Source organism: Schistocerca gregaria, chromosome 9 (genome assembly GCF_023897955.1).
Source record: "Schistocerca gregaria isolate iqSchGreg1 chromosome 9, iqSchGreg1.2, whole genome shotgun sequence".
In the NCBI taxonomy this organism is placed as follows: domain Eukaryota; kingdom Metazoa; phylum Arthropoda; class Insecta; order Orthoptera; family Acrididae; genus Schistocerca; species Schistocerca gregaria.
The window spans coordinates 15,156,662-15,178,493 of NC_064928.1; positions in this window are offsets into that span (position 1 = coordinate 15,156,662).

A 21,832-nucleotide genomic window follows, 5' to 3' on the forward strand; every position below is an offset into this window, starting at 1 on the left:
CACGGAGGAAAGTGGGTATGGTGACTGTTGTATTCCATCCCGATGCAATTTCTGTGTTTCATCAACACTTTGAAGGTCCACAGATTACAGAATGCCTCCAGATGTGCATCGGAAACTACTACTGGTCTTCCTGGGAACCATCAAAGCGTAGACTGTTATAGACATTACTCCCATGGAGGAAGGTGCGCATGGTGACTGTTGTATTCAATCCCGATGCAATTTCTGTGTTTCATCAAGACTCTGATAGTACACAGATTACAGAATGCCTCCAGATGTGCATCGGAAACTACTGCTGGTCTTCCAGGGAACGATCAAAGCGTAGACTGTTTGAGACATTACTCCCACGGAGGAAATGGCGCATGGTGACTGTTGTATTCAATCCCGATGCAATTTCTGTGTTTCATCAATACTTTGAAGGTCCACAGATTACAGAATACCTCCAGATGTGCATCGGAAACTACTACTGGTCTTCCAGGGAACGATCAAATCGTAGACAGTTTGACACATTAGTCCCTCGGAGGAAAGTGCGCATGGTGACCGTTGTATTCCATCGCGATGCAATTTCTGTGTTTCATCAACACTTTGAAGGTAAACAGATTACAGAATGCCTCCAGATGTGCATCGGAAACTACTACTGGTCTTCCAGGGAACGATCAAAGCGTATACTGTTTTAGACAACTCTCCCATGGAGGAAAGTGAGCATGGTGACTGTTGTATTGAATCTCGATGCAATTTCTGTGTTTCATCAACACTCTGATAGTCCACGGATTACAGAATGCCGCCAGATGTGAATCGGAAACTACTACTTGTCTTCCAGGGAACCATCAAAGCGTAGATCGTTTTAGACATTACTCCCATGGAGGAATTGCGCATGGTGACTGTTGTATTCAATCCCGATGCAATTTCTGTGTTTCATCAACACTCAGATAGTCCACAGATTACAGAATGCCTCCAGATGTGCATCGGAAACTACTACTGGTCTTCCTGGGAACCATCAAAGCGTAGACTGTTTGAGACATTACTCCCATGGAGGAAGGTGCGCATGGTGACTGTTGTATTCAATCCCGATGCAATTTCTGTGTTTCATCAAGACTCTGATAGTACACAGATTACAGAATGCCTCCAGATGTGCATCGGAAACTACTGCTGGTCTTCCAGGGAACGATCAAAGCGTAGACTGTTTGAGACATTACTCACATGGAGGATAGTGCGCATGGTGACTGTTGTAATCAATCCCGATGCAATTTCTGTGTTTCATCAACACTTTGAAGGTCCACAGATTACAGAATGCCTCCAGATGTGCATCGGAAACTACTACTGGTCTTCCAGGGAACGATCAAAGCGTAGACTGTTTGAGACATTACTCCCACGGAGGAAACTGCGCATGGTGACTGTTGTATTCAATCCCAATGCAATATCTGTGTTTCATCAACACTCTGATAGTCCACAGATTACAGAATGCCTCCAGATGTGCATCGGAAACTACTACTGGTCTTCCAGGGAACTATCAAAGCGTAGACTGTTTGCGACATTACCCCCATGTAGAAAAGCCCGCATGGTGACTGTTGTATTCCATACCGATGCAATTTCTGTGTTTCATCAACACTTTGAAGATCCACAGATTACAGAATGCCTCCAGACGTGCATCGAAAACTACTACTGGTCTTCCAGGGAACGATAAAGCGTAGACTGTTTGCGACATTACTCCCATAGAGGAAAGTGGGCATGGTGACTGTAGTATTCAATCCCGATGCAATTTCTGTGTTTAATCAACACTCTGATAGTCCACAGATTACAGAATGCCTCCAGATGTGCATCGGAAACTACTACTGGTCTTCCAGGGAACGATCAAATCGTAAACTGTTTGAAACATTACACCCATGGAGGAAAGTGCGCATGGTGACTGTTGTATTTAATCGCGATGCAATTTCGGGGTTTCATCAAGACTCTCATAGTCCACTGATTACAGAATGCCTCCAGATGTGCATCGGAAACTACTACTTGTCTTCCAGGGAACGATCAAAGCGTAAACTGTATGAGACATTACAACCATGGAGGAAAGTGCGCATGGTGACTGTTGTATTCAATCCCAATGCAATATCTGTGTTTCATCAACACTCTGATAGTCCACAGATTACAGAATGCCTCCAGATGTGCATCGGAAACTACTACTGGTCTTCCAGGGAACGATTAAAGCGTAGACTGTTTGAGACATTACTCACATGGAGGATAGTGCGCATGGTGACTGTTGTATTCAATCCCGATGCAATTTCTGTGTTTCATCAACACTTTGAAGGTCCACAGATTACAGAATGCCTCCAGATGTGCATCGGAAACTACTACTGGTCTTCCAGGGAACGATCAAAGCGTAGACTGTTTGAGACATTACTCCCACAGAGGAATCTGCGCATGGTGACTGTTGTATTTCATCCCGATGCAATTTCTGTGTTTTATCAACACTTTGAAGGTCCACAGATTACAGAATGCCTCAAGATGTGCATCGGAAACTACTACTGGTCTGCCAGGGAACGATCAAAGCGTAGACAGTTTGAGTCATTACTCCCACGGAGGAAAGTGCGCATGGTGACTGTTGTATTCCATACCGATGCAATTTCTGTGTATCATCAACACTTTGAAGATCCACAGATAACAGAATGCCTCAAGATGTGCATCGCAAATTACTACTGGTCTTCCAGGGAACGATCAAAGCGTAGACAGTTTGAGTCACTACTCCCACGGAGGAAAGTGCGCATGGTGACTGTTGTATTCCGATGCAATTTCTGTGTTTCATAAATACTTTGAAGGTCCACCGATTACAGAATGCCTCAAGATGTGCATCGGAAACTACTACTGGTCTTCCAGGGAACGATCAAAGTGTAGACAGTTTGAGACATTAGTCCCACGGAGGAAAGTGGGTATGGTGACTGTTGTATTCCATCCCGATGCAATTTCTGTGTTTCATCAACACTTTGAAGGTCCACAGATTACAGAATGCCTCCAGATGTGCATCGGAAACTACTACTGGTCTTCCTGGGAACCATCAAAGCGTAGACTGTTATAGACATTACTCCCATGGAGGAAGGTGCGCATGGTGACTGTTGTATTCAATCCCGATGCAATTTCTGTGTTTCATCAAGACTCTGATAGTACACAGATTACAGAATGCCTCCAGATGTGCATCGGAAACTACTGCTGGTCTTCCAGGGAACGATCAAAGCGTAGACTGTTTGAGACATTACTCCCACGGAGGAAATGGCGCATGGTGACTGTTGTATTCAATCCCGATGCAATTTCTGTGTTTCATCAATACTTTGAAGGTCCACAGATTACAGAATACCTCCAGATGTGCATCGGAAACTACTACTGGTCTTCCAGGGAACGATCAAATCGTAGACAGTTTGACACATTAGTCCCTCGGAGGAAAGTGCGCATGGTGACCGTTGTATTCCATCGCGATGCAATTTCTGTGTTTCATCAACACTTTGAAGGTAAACAGATTACAGAATGCCTCCAGATGTGCATCGGAAACTACTACTGGTCTTCCAGGGAACGATCAAAGCGTATACTGTTTTAGACAACTCTCCCATGGAGGAAAGTGAGCATGGTGACTGTTGTATTGAATCTCGATGCAATTTCTGTGTTTCATCAACACTCTGATAGTCCACGGATTACAGAATGCCGCCAGATGTGAATCGGAAACTACTACTTGTCTTCCAGGGAACCATCAAAGCGTAGATCGTTTTAGACATTACTCCCATGGAGGAATTGCGCATGGTGACTGTTGTATTCAATCCCGATGCAATTTCTGTGTTTCATCAACACTCAGATAGTCCACAGATTACAGAATGCCTCCAGATGTGCATCGGAAACTACTACTGGTCTTCCTGGGAACCATCAAAGCGTAGACTGTTTGAGACATTACTCCCATGGAGGAAGGTGCGCATGGTGACTGTTGTATTCAATCCCGATGCAATTTCTGTGTTTCATCAAGACTCTGATAGTACACAGATTACAGAATGCCTCCAGATGTGCATCGGAAACTACTGCTGGTCTTCCAGGGAACGATCAAAGCGTAGACTGTTTGAGACATTACTCACATGGAGGATAGTGCGCATGGTGACTGTTGTAATCAATCCCGATGCAATTTCTGTGTTTCATCAACACTTTGAAGGTCCACAGATTACAGAATGCCTCCAGATGTGCATCGGAAACTACTACTGGTCTTCCAGGGAACGATCAAAGCGTAGACTGTTTGAGACATTACTCCCACGGAGGAAACTGCGCATGGTGACTGTTGTATTCAATCCCAATGCAATATCTGTGTTTCATCAACACTCTGATAGTCCACAGATTACAGAATGCCTCCAGATGTGCATCGGAAACTACTACTGGTCTTCCAGGGAACTATCAAAGCGTAGACTGCTTGCGACATTACCCCCATGGAGAAAAGCCCGCATGGTGACTGTTGTATTCCATACCGATGCAATTTCTGTGTTTCATCAACACTTTGAAGATCCACAGATTACAGAATGCCTCCAGACGTGCATCGAAAACTACTACTGGTCTTCCAGGGAACGATAAAGCGTAGACTGTTTGCGACATTACTCCCATAGAGGAAAGTGGGCATGGTGACTGTAGTATTCAATCCCGATGCAATTTCTGTGTTTAATCAACACTCTGATAGTCCACAGATTACAGAATGCCTCCAGATGTGCATCGGAAACTACTACTGGTCTTCCAGGGAACGATCAAATCGTAAACTGTTTGAAACATTACACCCATGGAGGAAAGTGCGCATGGTGACTGTTGTATTTAATCGCGATGCAATTTCGGGGTTTCATCAAGACTCTCATAGTCCACTGATTACAGAATGCCTCCAGATGTGCATCGGAAACTACTACTGGTCTTCCAGGGAACGATCAAAGCGTAGACTGTTTGAGACATTACTCCCACAGAGGAATCTGCGCATGGTGACTGTTGTATTTCATCCCGATGCAATTTCTGTGTTTTATCAACACTTTGAAGGTCCACAGATTACAGAATGCCTCAAGATGTGCATCGGAAACTACTACTGGTCTGCCAGGGAACGATCAAAGCGTAGACAGTTTGAGTCATTACTCCCACGGAGGAAAGTGCGCATGGTGACTGTTGTATTCCATACCGATGCAATTTCTGTGTATCATCAACACTTTGAAGATCCACAGATTACAGAATGCCTCAAGATGTGCATCGCAAATTACTACTGGTCTTCCAGGGAACGATCAAAGCGTAGACAGTTTGAGTCACTACTCCCACGGAGGAAAGTGCGCATGGTGACTGTTGTATTCCGATGCAATTTCTGTGTTTCATAAATACTTTGAAGGTCCACCGATTACAGAATGCCTCAAGATGTGCATCGGAAACTACTACTGGTCTTCCAGGGAACGATCAAAGTGTAGACAGTTTGAGACATTAGTCCCACGGAGGAAAGTGGGTATGGTGACTGTTGTATTCCATCCCGATGCAATTTCTGTGTTTCATCAACACTTTGAAGGTCCACAGATTACAGAATGCCTCCAGATGTGCATCGGAAACTACTACTGGTCTTCCTGGGAACCATCAAAGCGTAGACTGTTATAGACATTACTCCCATGGAGGAAGGTGCGCATGGTGACTGTTGTATTCAATCCCGATGCAATTTCTGTGTTTCATCAAGACTCTGATAGTACACAGATTACAGAATGCCTCCAGATGTGCATCGGAAACTACTGCTGGTCTTCCAGGGAACGATCAAAGCGTAGACTGTTTGAGACATTACTCACATGGAGGATAGTGCGCATGGTGACTGTTGTATTCAATCCCGATGCAATTTCTGTGTTTCATCAACACTCTGAAGGTCCACAGATTACAGAATGCCTCCAGATGTGCATCGGAAACTACTACTGGTCTTCCAGGGAACGATCAAAGCGTAGACTGTTTGAGACATTACTCCCACGGAGGAAACTGCGCATGGTGACTGTTGTATTCCATCCCGATGCAATTTCTGTGTTTTATCAACACTTTGAAGGTCCACAGATTACAGAATGCCTCAAGATGTGCATCGGAAACTACTACTAGTCTTCCAGGGAACGATCAAAGCGTAGACAGTTTGAGTCATTACTCCCACGGAGGAAAGTGCGCATGGTGACTGTTGTATTCCATCCCGATGCAATTTCTGTGTTTCTTCAACACTCTGATAGTCCACAGATTACAGAATGCCTCCAGATGTGTATCGGAAACTACAACTGGTCTTCCAGGGAACTATCAAAGCGTAGACTGTTTGAGACATTACTCCCATGGAGAAAAGCCCGCATGGTGACTGTTGTATTCAATACCGATGCAATTTCTGTGTATCATCAACACTTTGAAGATCCACAGATTACAGAATGCCTCCAGACGTGCATCGAAAACTACTACTGGTCTTCTAGGGAACGATCAAAGCGTAGACTGTTTGCGACATTACTCTCATGGAGGAAAGTGCGCATGGTGACTGTTATGTTCAATCCCGATGCAATTTCTGTGTTTCATCAACACTCTGATAGTCCACAGATTACAGAATGCCTCCAGATGTGCATCGGAAACTAGTACCGGTCTTCCAGGGAACGATCAAATCGTAAACTGTTTGAGACATGACACCCATGGAGGAAAGTGCGCATGGTGACTGTTGTATTCAATCCCGATGCACTTTCGGGGTTTCATCAAGACTCTGATAGTACACAGATTACAGAATGCCTCCAGATGTGCATCGGAAACTACTGCTGGTCTTCCAGGGAACGATCAAAGCGTAGACTGTTTGAGACATTACTCACATGGAGGATAGTGCTCATGGTGACTGTTGTAATCAATCCCGATGCAATTTCTGTGTTTCATCAACACTTTGAAGGTCCACAGATTACAGAATGCCTCCAGATGTGCATCGGAAACTACTACTGGTCTTCCAGGGAACGATCAAAGCTTAGACTGTTTGAGACATTACTCCCACGGAGGAAACTGCGCATGGTGACTGTTGTATTCCATCGAGATGCAATTTCTGTGTTTTATCAACACTTTGAAGGTCCACAGATTACAGAATGCCTCCAGATGTGCATCGGAAACTACTACAGGTATTCCAGGGAACTATCATAACGTAGACTGTTTGTGACATTACTCATTTGGAGGAAAGTGCGCATGGTGACTGTTATATTCAATCCCGATGCAATTTCTGTTTTTCATCAACACTTTGAAGGTCCACAGATTACAGAATGCCTCCAGATGTGCATCGGAACTACTACTGGTCTTCCAGGGAACGATCAATGAGTAGACTGTTTGCGACATTACTCCCACGGAGGAAAGTGGTCATGGTGACTGTAGTATTCAAATCCGATGCAATTTCTGTGTTTCATCAACACTCTGATAGTCCACAGATTACAGAATGCCTCCAGATGTGCATCGGAAACTACTACTGGTCATCCAAGGAACGATCAAAGCGTAAACTGTTTGAGACATAACACCCATGGAGGAAAGTGCGCATGGTGACTGTTGTATTCAATCCCGATGCAATTACTGTGTTTCGTGAAGACTCTCATAGTCCACAGATTACAGAATGAATCCAGATGTGCATCGGAAACTACTACTGGTCTTCCAGGGAACGATCAAAGCGTAAACTGTTTGAGACACTACATCCATGGAGGAAAGTGCGCATGGTGATTGTTGTATTCAATCCCAATGCAATATCTGTGTTTCATCAACACTCTGATAGTCCACAGATTACAGAATGCCTCCAGATGTGCATCGGAAACTACTACTGGTATTCCAGGAAACGATCAAAGCGTAGACTGTTTGATACATTACTCATATGGAGGAAAGTGCGCATGGTGACTGTTGTATTCAATCCCGATGCAATTTATGTGTTTCATCAACACTCTGATAATCCACAGATTACAGAATGCCTCCAGATGTGCATCGGAAACTACTACTGGTATTCCAGGGAACTATCATAACGTAGACTGTTTGTGACATTACTGATATGGAGGAAAGTGCGCGTGGTGACTGTTGTATTCAATCCCGATGCAATTTCTGTGTTTCATCAACACTTTGAAGGTCAACAGATTACAGAATGCCTCAAGATGTGCATCGGAAACTACTACTGGTCTTCCAGGGAACGATCAAAGCGTAAACTGTTTGAGACATTACACCCATGGAGGAAAGTGCGCATGGTGACTGTTGTATTCAATCCCGATGCAATTTCTGTGTTTCATCAAGACTCTCATAGTCCACAGATTACAGAATGCCTCCAGATGTGCATCGGAAACTACTACTGGTCTTCCAGGGAACTATCAAAGCGTAAACTGTTGGAGACATTACATCCATATAGGAAAGTGCGCATGGTGACTGTTGTATTCAATCCCAATGCAATATCGGTGTTTCATCAACACTCTGATAGTCCACAGATTACAGAATGCCTCCAGATGTGCATCGGAAACTACTATTGGTCTTCCAGGGAACGATCAAAGCGTAAACTGTTTGAGACATTACTCCCACGGAGGAAATGGCGCATGGTGACTGTTGTATTCAATCCCGATGCAATTTCTGTGTTTCATCAATACTTTGAAGGTCCACAGATTACAGAATACCTCCAGATGTGCATCGGAAACTACTACTGGTCTTCCAGGGAACGATCAAATCGTAGACAGTTTACACATTAGTCCCACGGAGGAAAGTGCGCATGGTGACCGTTGTATTCCATCGCGATGCAATTTCTGTGTTTCATCAACACTTTGAAGGTCCACAGATTACAGAATGCCTCCAGATGTGCATCGGAAACTACTACTGGTCTTCCAGGGAACGATCAAAGCGTATACTGTTTTAGACAACTCTCCCATGGAGGAAAGTGCGCATGGTGACTGTTGTATTGAATCTCGATGCAATTTCTGTGTTTCATCAACACTCTGATAGTCCACGGATTACAGAATGCCGCCAGATGTGAATCGGAAACTACTACTGGTCTTCCAGGGAACCATCAAAGCGTAGATTGTTTTAGACATTACTCCCATGGAGGAATTGCGCATGGTGACTGTTGTATTCAATCCCGATGCAATTTCTGTGTTTCATCAACACTCAGATAGTCCACAGATTACAGAATGCCTCCAGATGTGCATCGGAAACTACTACTGGTCTTCCTGGGAACCATCAAAGCGTAGACTGTTTGAGACATTACTCCCATGGAGGAAGGTGCGCATGGTGACTGTTGTATTCAATCCCGATGCAATTTCTGTGTTTCATCAAGACTCTGATAGTACACAGATTACAGAATGCCTCCAGATGTGCATCGGAAACTACTGCTGGTCTTCCAGGGAACGATCAAAGCGTAGACTGTTTGAGACATTACTCACATGGAGGATAGTGCGCATGGTGACTGTTGTATTCAATCCCGATGCAATTTCTGTGTTTCATCAACACTTTGAAGGTCCACAGATTACAGAATGCCTCCAGATGTGCATCGGAAACTACTACTGGTCTTCCAGGGAACGATCAAATCGTAGACTGTTTGAGACATTACTCCCACGGAGGAAACTGCGCATGGTGACTGTTGTATTCCATCCCGATGCAATTTCTGTGTTTTATCAACACTTTGAAGGTCCACAGATTACAGAATGCCTCAAGATGTGCATCGGAAACTACTACTGGTCTTCCAGGGAACGATCAAAGCGTAGACAGTTTGAGTCATTACTCCCACGGAGGAAAGTGCGCATGGTGACTGTTGTATTCCATCCCGATGCAATTACTGTGTTTCATCAACACTCTGATAGTCCACAGATTACAGAATGCCTCCAGATGTGTATAGGAAACTACAACTGGTCTTCCAGGGAACTATCAAAGCGTAGACTGTTTGAGACATTACTCCCATGGAGAAAAGCCCGCATGGTGACTGTTGTATTCCATACCGATGCAATTTCTGTGTATCATCAACACTTTGAAGATCCACAGATTACAGAATGCCTCCAGACGTGCATCGAAAACTACTACTGGTCTTCCAGGGAACGATCAAAGCGTAGACTGTTTGCGACATTACTCCCATGGAGGAAAGTGCGCATGGTGACTGTTATGTTCAATCCCGATGCAATTTCTGTGTTTCATCAACACTCTGATAGTCCACAGATTACAGAATGCCTCCAGATGTGCATCGGAAACTAGTACTGGTCTTCCAGGGAACGATCAAATCGTAAACTGTTTGAGACATTACACCCATGGAGGAAAGTGCGCATGGTGACTGTTGTATTCAATCCCGATGCACTTTCGGGGTTTCATCAAGACTCTGATAGTACACAGATTACAGAATGCCTCCAGATGTGCATCGGAAACTACTGCTGGTCTTCCAGGGAACGATCAAAGCGTAGATTGTTTGAGACATTACTCACATGGAGGATAGTGCGCATGGTGACTGTTGTAATCAATCCCGATGCAATTTCTGTGTTTCATCAACACTTTGAAGGTCCACAGATTAGAGAATGCCTCCAGATGTGCATCGGAAACTACTACTGGTCTTCCAGGGAACGATCAAAGCGTAGACTGTTTGAGACATTACTCCCACGGAGGAAACTGCGCATGGTGACTGTTGTATTCCATCCCGATGCAATTTCTGTGTTTTATCAACACTTTGAAGGTCCACAGATTACAGAATGCCTCCAGATGTGCATCGGAAACCACTACAGGTATTCCAGGGAACTATCATAACGTAGACTGTTTGTGACATTACTCATTTGGAGGAAAGTGCGCATGGTGACTGTTGTATTCAATCCCGATGCAATTTCTGTGTTTCATCAACACTTTGAAGGTCCACAGATTACAGAATGCCTCCAGATGTGCATCGGAACTACTACTGGTCTTCCAGGGAACGATCAATGAGTAGACTGTTTGCGACATTACTCCCACGGAGGAATGTGGTCATGGTGACTGTAGTATTCAATTCCGATGCAATTTCTGTGTTTCATCAACACTCTGATAGTCCACAGATTACAGAATGCCTCCAGATGTGCATCGGAAACTACTACTGGTCATCCAGGGAACGATCAATGCGTAAACTGTTTGAGACATTACACCCATGGAGGAAAGTGCGCATGGTGACTGTTGTATTCAATCCCGATGCAATTACTGTGTTTCATGAAGACTCTCATAGTCCACAGATTACAGAATGAATCCAGATGTGCATCGGAAACTACTACTGGTCTTCCAGGGAACGATCAATGCGTAAACTGTTTGAGACACTACATCCATGGAGGAAAGTGCGCATGGTGATTGTTGTATTCAATCCCAATGCAATATCTGTGTTTCATCAACACTCTGATAGTCCACAGATTACAGAATGCCTCCAGATGTGCATCGGAAACTACTACTGGTATTCCAGGAAACGATCAAAGCGTAGACTGTTTGAGACATTACTCATATGGAGGAAAGTGCGCATGGTGACTGTTGTATTCAATCCCGATGCAATTTATGTGTTTCATCAACACTCTGATAATCCACAGATTACAGAATGCCTCCAGATGTGCATCGGAAACTACTACTGGTATTCCAGGGAACTATCATAACGTAGACTGTTTGTGACATTACTCATATGGAGGATAGTGCGCATGGTGACTGTTGTATTCAATCCCGATGCAATTTCTGTGTTTCATCAACACTTTGAAGGTCCACAGATTACAGAATGCCTCAAGATGTGCATCGGAAACGACTACTGGTCTTCCAGGGAACCATCAAAGCGTAGATTGTTTTAGACATTACTCCCATGGAGGAATTGCGCATGGTGACTGTTGTATTCAATCCCGATGCAATTTCTGTGTTTCATCAACACTCAGATAGTCCACAGATTACAGAATGCCTCCAGATGTGCATCGGAAACTACTACTGGTCTTCCTGGGAACCATCAAAGCGTAGACTGTTTGAGACATTACTCCCATGGAGGAAGGTGCGCATGGTGACTGTTGTATTCAATCCCGATGCAATTTCTGTGTTTCATCAAGACTCTGATAGTACACAGATTACAGAATGCCTCCAGATGTGCATCGGAAACTACTGCTGGTCTTCCAGGGAACGATCAAAGCGTAGACTGTTTGAGACATTACTCACATGGAGGATAGTGCGCATGGTGACTGTTGTATTCAATCCCGATGCAATTTCTGTGTTTCATCAACACTTTGAAGGTCCACAGATTACAGAATGCCTCCAGATGTGCATCGGAAACTACTACTGGTCTTCCAGGGAACGATCAAAGCGTAGACTGTTTGAGACATTACTCCCACGGAGGAAACTGCGCATGGTGACTGTTGTGTTCCATCCCGATGCAATTTTTGTGTTTTATCAACACTTTGAAGGTCCACAGATTACAGAATGCCTCAAGATGTGCATCGGAAACTACTACTGGTCTTCCAGGGAACGATCAAAGCGTAGACAGTTTGAGTCATTACTCCCACGGAGGAAAGTGCGCATGGTGACTGTTGTATTCCATCCCGATGCAATTTCTGTGTTTCATCAACACTCTGATAGTCCACAGATTACAGAATGCCTCCAGATGTGTATCGGAAACTACAACTGGTCTTCCAGGGAACTATCAAAGCGTAGACTGTTTGAGACATTACTCCCATGGAGAAAAGCCCGCATGGTGACTGTTGTATTCCATACCGATGTAATTTCTGTGTATCATCAACACTTTGAAGATCCACAGATTACAGAATGCCTCCAGACGTGCATCGAAAACTACTACTGGTCTTCCAGGGAACGATCAAAGCGTAGACTGTTTGCGACATTACTCCCATGGAGGAAAGTGCTCATGGTGACTGTTATGTTCAATCCCGATGCAATTTCTGTGTTTCATCAACACTCTGATAGTCCACAGATTACAGAATGCCTCCAGATGTGCATCGGAAACTAGTACTGGTCTTCCAGGGAACGATCAAATCGTAAACTGTTTGAGACATTACACCCATGGAGGAAAGTGCGCATGGTGACTGTTGTATTCAATCCCGATGCACTTTCGGGGTTTCATCAAGACTCTGATAGTACACAGATTACAGAATGCCTCCAGATGTGCATCGGACACTACTGCTGGTCTTCCAGGGAACGATCAAAGCGTAGACTGTTTGAGACATTACTCACATGGAGGATAGTGCGCATGGTGACTGTTGTAATCAATCCCGATGCAATTTCTGTGTTTCATCAACACTTTGAAGGTCCACAGATTACAGAATGCCTCCAGATGTGCATCGGAAACTACTACTGGTCTGCCAGGGAACGATCAAAGCGTAGACTGTTTGAGACATTACTCCCACGGAGGAAACTGCGCATGGTGACTGTTGTATTCCATCCCGATGCAATTTCTGTGTTTTATCAACACTTTGAAGGTCCACAGATTACAGAATGCCTCCAGATGTGCATCGGAAACTACTACAGGTATTCCAGGGAACTATCATAACGTAGACTGTTTGTGACATTACTCATTTGGAGGAAAGTGCGCATGGTGACTGTTGTATTCAATCCCGATGCAATTTCTGTGTTTCATCAACACTTTGAAGGTCCACAGATTACAGAATGCCTCCAGATGTGCATCGGAACTACTACTGGTCTTCCAGGGAACGATCAATGAGTAGACTGTTTGCGACATTACTCCCACGGAGGAAAGTGGTCATGGTGACTGTAGTATTCAATTCCGATGCAATTTCTGTGTTTCATCAACACTCTGATAGTCCACAGATTACAGAATGCCTCCAGATGTGCATCGGAAACTACTACTGGTCATCCAAGGAACGATCAAAGCGTAAACTCTTTGAGACATTACACCCATGGAGGAAAGTGCGCATGGTGACTGTTGTATTCAATCCCGATGCAATTACTGTGTTTCATGAAGACTCTCACAGTCCACAGATTACAGAATGAATCCAGATGTGCATCGGAAACTACTACTGGTCTTCCAGGGAACGATCAAAGCGTAAACTGTTTGAGACACTACATCCAGGGAGGAAAGTGTGCATGGTGATTGTTGTATTCAATCCCAATGCAATATCTGTGTTTCATGAACACTCTGATAGTCCACAGATTGCAGAATGCCTCCAGATGTGCATCGGAAACTACTACTGGTATTCCAGGAAACGATCAAAGCGTAGACTGTTTGAGACATTACTCATATGGAGGAAAGTGCGCATGGTGACTGTTGTATTCAATCCTGATGCAATTTATGTGTTTCATCAACACTCTGATAATCCACAGATTACAGAATGCCTCCAGATGTGCATCGGAAACTACTACTGGTATTCCAGGGAATTATCATAACGTTGACTGTTTGTGACATTACTCATATGGAGGAAAGTGCGCATGGTGACTGTTGTATTCAATCCCGATGCAATTTCTGTGTTTCATCAACACTTTGAAGGTCAACAGATTACAGAATGCCTCAAGATGTGCATCGGAAACTACTACTGGTCTTCCAGGGAACGATCAAAGCGTAAACTGTTTGAGACATTACACCCATGGAGGAAAGTGCGCATGGTGACTGTTGTATTCAATCCCGATGCAATTTCTGTGTTTCATCAAGACTCTCATAGTCCACAGATTACAGAATGCCTCCAGATGTGCATCGGAAACTGCTACTGGTCTTCCAGGGAACTATCAAAGCGTAAACTGCTGGAGACATTACATCCATATGGGAAAGTGCGCATGGTGACTGTTGTATTCAATCCGAGTGCAATATCGGTGTTTCATCAACACTCTGATAGTCCACAGATTACAGAATGCCTCCAGATGTGCATCGGAAACTACTATTGGTCTTCCAGGGAACGATCAAAGTGTAGACTGTTTGAGACATTACTCCCATGGAGGAAAGTGCGCATGGTGACTTTTGTATTCAATCCCGATGCAATTTCTGTGTTTCATCAATACTTTGAAGCTCCACAGATTACTGAATACCTCCAGATGTGCATCGGAAACTACTACTGGTCTTCCAGGGAACGATCAAATCGTAGACAGTTGACACATTAGTCCCACGGAGGAAAGTGCGCATGGTGACTGTTGTATTCCATCGCGATGCAATTTCTGTGTTTCATCAACACTTTGAAGGTCCACAGATTACAGAATGCCTCCAGATGTGCATCGGAAACTACTACTGGTCTTCCAGGGAACGATCAAAGCGTATACTGTTTTAGACAACACTCCCATGGAGGAAAGTGCGCATGGTGACTGTTGTATTGAATCTCGATGCAATTTCTGTGTTTCATCAACACTCTGATAGTCCACGGATTACAGAATGCCGCCAGATGTGAATCGGAAACTACTACTGGTCTTCCAGGGAACCATCAAAGCGTAGATTATTTTAGACATTACTCCCATGGAGGAATTGCGCATGGTGACTGTTGTATTCAATCCCGATGCAATTTCTGTGTTTCATCAACACTCAGATAGTCCACAGATTACAGAATGCCTCCAGATGTGCATCGGAAACTACTACTGGTCTCCCTGGGAACCATCAAAGCGTAGACTGTTTGAGACATTACTCCCATGGAGGAAAGTGCGCATGGTGACTTTTGTATTCAATCCCGATGCAATTTCTGTGTTTCATCAAGACTCTGATTGTACACAGATTACAGAATGCCTCCAGATGTGCATCGGAAACTATTGCTGGTCTTCCAGGGAACGATCAAAGCCTAGACCGTTTGAGACATTACTCACATGGAGGATAGTGCGCATGGTGACTGTTGTATTGAATCCCGATGCAATTTCTGTGTTTCATCAACGCCTTGAAGGTCCACAGATTACAGAATGCCTCCAGATGTGCATCGGAATCTACTACTGGTCTTCCAGGGAACGATCAAAGCGTAGACTGTTTGAGACATTACTCCCACGGAGGAAACTGCGCATGGTGACTGTTGTATTCCATCCCGATGCAATTTCTGTGTTTTATCAACACCTTGAAGGTCCACAGATTACAGAATGCCTCAAGATGTGCATCGGAAACTACTACTGGTCTTCCAGGGAACGATCAAAGCGTAGACAGTTTGAGTCATTACTCCCACGGAGAAAAGTGCGCATGGTGACTGTTGTATTCCATCCCGATGCAATTTCTGTGTTTCATCAACACTTTGATAGTCCTAAGATTACAGAATGCCTCCAGATGTGTATCGGAAACTACAACTGGTCTTCCAGGGAACTATCAAAGCGTAGACTGTTTGCGACATTACTCCCATGGAGAAAAGCCCGCATGGTGACTGTTGTATTCCATACCGATGCAATTTCTGTGTTTCATCAACACTTTGAAGATCCACAGATTACAGAATGCCTCCAGACGTGCATCGAAAACTACTACTGGTCTTCCAGGGAACGATAAAGCGTAGACTGTTTGCGACATTACTCCCATAGAGGAAAGTGGGCATGGTGACTGTAGTATTCAATCCCGATGCAATTTCTGTGTTTAATCAACACTCTGATAGTCCACAGATTACAGAATGCCTCCAGATGTCCATCGGAAACTACTACTGGTCTTCCAGGGAACGATCAAATCGTAAACTGTTTGAGACATTACACCCATGGAGGAAAGTGCGCGTGGTGACTGTTGTATTTAATCCCGATGCAATTTCGGGGTTTCATCAAGACTCTCATAGTCCACTGATTACAGAATGCCTCCAGATGTGCATCGGAAACTACTACTTGTCTTCCAGGGAACGATCAAAGCGTAAACTGTATGAGACATTACAACCATGGAGGAAAGTGCGAATGGTGACTGTTGTATTCAATCCCAATGCAATATTTGTGTTTCATCAACACTCTGATAGTCCACAGATTACAGAATGCCTCCAGATGTGCATCGGAAACTACTACTGGTCTTCCAGGGAACGATGAAAGCGTAGACTGTTTGAGACATTACTCACATGGAGGATAGTGCGCATGGTGACTGTTTATTCAATCCCGATGCAATTTCTGTGTTTCATCAACACTTTGAAGGTCCACAGATTACAGAATGCCTCCAGGTGTGCATCGGAAACTACAACTGGTCTTCCAGGGAACGATCAAAGCGTAGATTGTTTGAGACATTACTCCCACAGAGGAAAGTGCGCATGGAGACTGTTGTATTCCGATGCAATTTCTGTGTTTCATAAATACTTTGAAGGTCCACCGACTACAGAATGCCTCAAGATGTACATCGGAAACTACTACTGGTGTTCCAGGGAACGATCAAAGTGTAGACAGTTTGAGACATTAGTCCGACGGAGGAAAGTGCGCATGGTGACTGTTGTATTCCATCCCGATGCAATTTCTGTGTTTCATCAATACTTTGAAGGTCCACAGATTACAGAATGCCTCCAGATGTGCATCGGAAACTACTACTGGTCTTCCTGAGAACCATCAAAGCGTAGACTGTTTGAGACATTACTCCCATGGAGGAAAGTGCGCATGGTGATTGTTGTATTCAATCCCGATGCAATTTCTGTGTTTCATCAAGACTCTGATAGTACACAGATTACAGAATGCCTCCAGATGTGCATCGGAAACTACTGCTGGTCTTCCAGGGAACGATCAAAGCGTAGACTGTTTGAGACATTACTCACATGGAGGATAGTGCGCATGGTGACTGTTGTATTCAATCCCGATGCAATTTCTGTGTTTCATCAACACTTTGGAGGTCCACAGATTACAGAATGCCTCCAGATGTGCATCGGAAACTACTACTGGTCTTCCAGGGAACGATCAAAGCGTAGACTGTTTGAGACATTACTCCCACGGAGGAAACTGCGCATGGTGACTGTTGTATTCCATCCCGATGCAATTTCTGTGTTTTATCAACACTTTGAAGGTCCACAGATTACAGAATGCCTCAAGATGTGCATCGGAAACTACTACTGGTCTGCCAGGGAACGATCAAAGCGTAGACAGTTTGAGTCATTACTCCCACGGAGGAAAGTGCGCATGTTGACTGTTATATTCCGATGCAATTTCTGTGTTTCATAAATACTTTGAGGGTCCACCGATTACAGAATGCCTCAAGATGTGCATCGGAAACTACTACTGGTCTTCCAGGGAACGATCAAAGCGTAGACAGTTTGAGTCATTACTCCCACGGAGGAAAGTGCGCATGGTGACTGTTGTATTCCATCCCGATGCAATATCTGTGTTTCATCTACACTCTGATAGTCCACAGATTACATAATGCCTCCAGATGTGTATCGGAAACTACAACTGGTCTTCCGGGGAACCATCAAAGCGTAGACTGTTTGAGACATTACTCCCATGGAGAAAAGCCCGCATGGTGACTGTTGTATTCCATACCGATGCAATTTCTGTGTATCATCAACACTTTGAAGATCCACAGATTACAGAATGCCTCCAGACGTGCATCGAAAACTACTACTGGTCTTCCAGGGAACGATCAAAGCGTAGACTGTTTGCGACATTACTCCCATGGAGGAAAGTGCGCATGGTGACTGTTATGTTCAATCCCGATGCAATTTCTGTGTTTCATCAAGACTCTGATAGTCCACAGATTACAGAATGCCTCCAGATGTGCATCGGAAACTAGTACTGGTCTTCCAGGGAACGATCAAATCGTAAACTGTTTGAGACATTACACCCATGGAGGAAAGTGCGCATGGTGACTGTTGTATTCAATCCCGATGCACTTTCGGGGTTTCATCAAGACTCTGATAGTACACAGATTACAGAATGCCTCCAGATGTGCATCGGAAACTACTGCTGGTCTTCCAGGGAACGATCAAAGCGTAGACTGTTTGAGACATTACTCACATGGAGGATAGTGCGCATGGTGACTGTTGTAATCAATCCCGATGCAATTACTGTGTTTCATGAAGACTCTCATAGTCCACAGATTACAGAATGAATCCAGATGTGCATCGGAAACTACTACTGGTCTTCCAGGGAACGATCAAAGCGTAAACTGTTTGAGACACTACATCCATGGAGGAAAGTGCGCATGGTGATTGTTGTATTCAATCCCAATGCAATATCTGTGTTTCATCAACACTCTGATAGTCCACAGATTACAGAATGCCTCCAGATGTGCATCGGAAACTACTGCTGGTATTCCAGGAAACGATCAAAGCGTAGACTGTTTGAGACATTACTCATATGGAGGAAAGTGCGCATGGTGACTGTTGTATTCAATCCCGATGCAATTTATGTGTTTCATCAACACTCTGATAATCCACAGATTACAGAATGCCTCCAGATGTGCATCGGAAACTACTACTCGTATTCCAGGGAACTATCATAACGTAGACTGTTTGTGACATTACTCATATGGAGGAAAGTGCGCATGGTGACTGTTGTATTCAATCCCGATGCAATTTCTGTGTTTCCTCAACACTTTGAAGGTCAACAGATTACAGAATGCCTCAAGATGTGCATCGGATACTACTACTGGTTTTCCAGGGAACGATCAAAGCGTAAACTGTTTAAGACATTACACCCATGGAGGAAAGTGCTCATGGTGACTGTTGTATTCAATCCCGATGCAATTTCTGTGTTTCATCAAGACTCTCATAGTCCACAGATTACAGAATGCCTCCAGATGTGCATCGGAAACTACTACCGGTCTTCCAGGGAACTATCAAAGCGTAAACTGTTGGAGACATTACATCCATATAATAAAGTGCGCATGCTGACTGTTGTATTCTATCCCAATGCAATATCGGTGTTTCATCAACACTCTGATAGTCCACAGATTACAGAATGCCTCCAGATGTGCATCGGAAACTACTATTGGTCTTCCAGGGAACGATCAAAGCGTAGACTGTTTGAGACATTACTCCCACGGAGGAAAGTGCGCATGGTGACTGTTGTATTGAATCTCGATGCAATTTCTGTGTTTCATCAACACTCTGATAGTCCACGGATTACAGAATGCCGCCAGATGTGAATCGGAAACTACTACTGGTCTTCCAGGGAACCATCAAAGCGTAGACTGTCTTAGACATTACTCCCATGGAGGAATTGCGCATGGTGACTGTTGTATTCAATCCCGATGCAATTTCTGTGTTTCATCAACACTCAGATAGTCCACAGATTACAGAATGCCTCCAGATGTGCATCGGAAACTACTACTGGTCTTCCATTGAACGATCAAACGTAGACTGTTTGTGACATTACTCATATGGAGGAAAGTGCGCATGGTGACTGTTGTATTCAATCCCGATGCAATTTCTGTGTTTCATCAACACTTTGAAGATCCACAGATTACAGAATGCCTCCAGATGTGAATCGGAAACTACTACTGGTCTTCCAGGGAACGATCAAAGCGTAGACTGTTTGCGACATTACTCCCATGGAGGAAAGTGGGCATGGTGACTGTAGTATACAATCCCGATGCAATTTCTGTGTTTCATCAACACTCTGATAGTCCACAGATTACAGAATGCCTCCAGATGTGCATCGGAAACTACTACTGGTCTTCCAGGGAACGATCAAATCGTAAACTGTTTGAGACATTACACCCATGGAGGAAAGTGCGCATGGTGACTGTTGTATTCAATCCCGATGCAATTTCGGGGTTTCATCAAGACTCTCATAACACTGATTACAGAATGCCTCCAGATGTGCATCGGAAACTACTACTGGTCTTCCAGGGAACGATCAAAGCGTAAACTGTTTGAGATATTACAACCATGGAGGAAAGTGCGCTTGGTGACTGTTGTATTCAATCCCAATGCAATATCTGGGTTTCATCAACACTCTGATAGTCCACAGATTACAGAATGCCTCCAGATGTGCATCGGAAACTACTACTGGTCTTCCAGGGAACGATCAAAGCGTAGACTGTATGAGACATTACTCACATGGAGGATAGTGCGCATGGTGACTGTTGTATTCAATCCCGATGCAATTTCTGTGTTTCATCAACACTTTGAAGGTCCACAGATTACAGAATGCCTCCAGACGTGCATCGGAATCTATTACTGGTCTTCCAGGGAACGATCAAAGCGTAGACTGTTTGAGACATTTTTCCCACGGAGGAAAGTGCGCATGGTGACTGTTCTATTCCATCCCGATGCAATTTCTGTGTTTCATCAACACTTTGAAGGTCGACAAATTACAGAATGCCTCCAGATATGCATCGGAAACTACTACTGGTCTTCCAGGGAACGATCAAAGCGTAGACAGTTTGAGACATTACTCCAATGGAGGAAAGTGGGCATGGAGACAGTTGTATTCAATCTTGTTGCAATTTCTGTGTTTCATCAACACTCAGATAGTCCACAGATTACAGAATGCCTCCATATGTGCATCGGAAACTAATACTGGTCTTCCAGGGATGGATCAAAGCGTAAACTGTATGAGACATTACTCCCATGGGGGAAAGTGGGCATGGTGACTGTTGTATTCAGCCCCGATGCAATTTCTGTTTTTCATCAACACTTTGAAGGTACACAGCTTACAGAATGCCCCCAGATGTACATCGGAAACTACTACTGGTCTTCCAGGGAACGATTAATGCGTAGACTGTTTGAGACATTACTCCCATGGAGGAAAGTTCACATGGTTACTGTTGTATACAATCCCGGTCCAATTTCTGTGTTTCATCAACACTTTAAAGGTCCACAGATTACATAATTCCTCCAGATATGCATTGGAAACTACTACTGGTCTTCCAGGGAACGATGAAAGCGTAGACAGTTTGAGACATTACTCCCATGGAGGAAAGTGCGCATGGTGACTGTTGTATTCAATCCCGAGGCAATTTCTGTGTTTCATCAACACAATGAAGGTCCACAGATTACAGAACGCCTCCAGATGTGCATCGAAAACTACTACTGGTCTTCCAGGGAACGATCAAAGCGTAAAC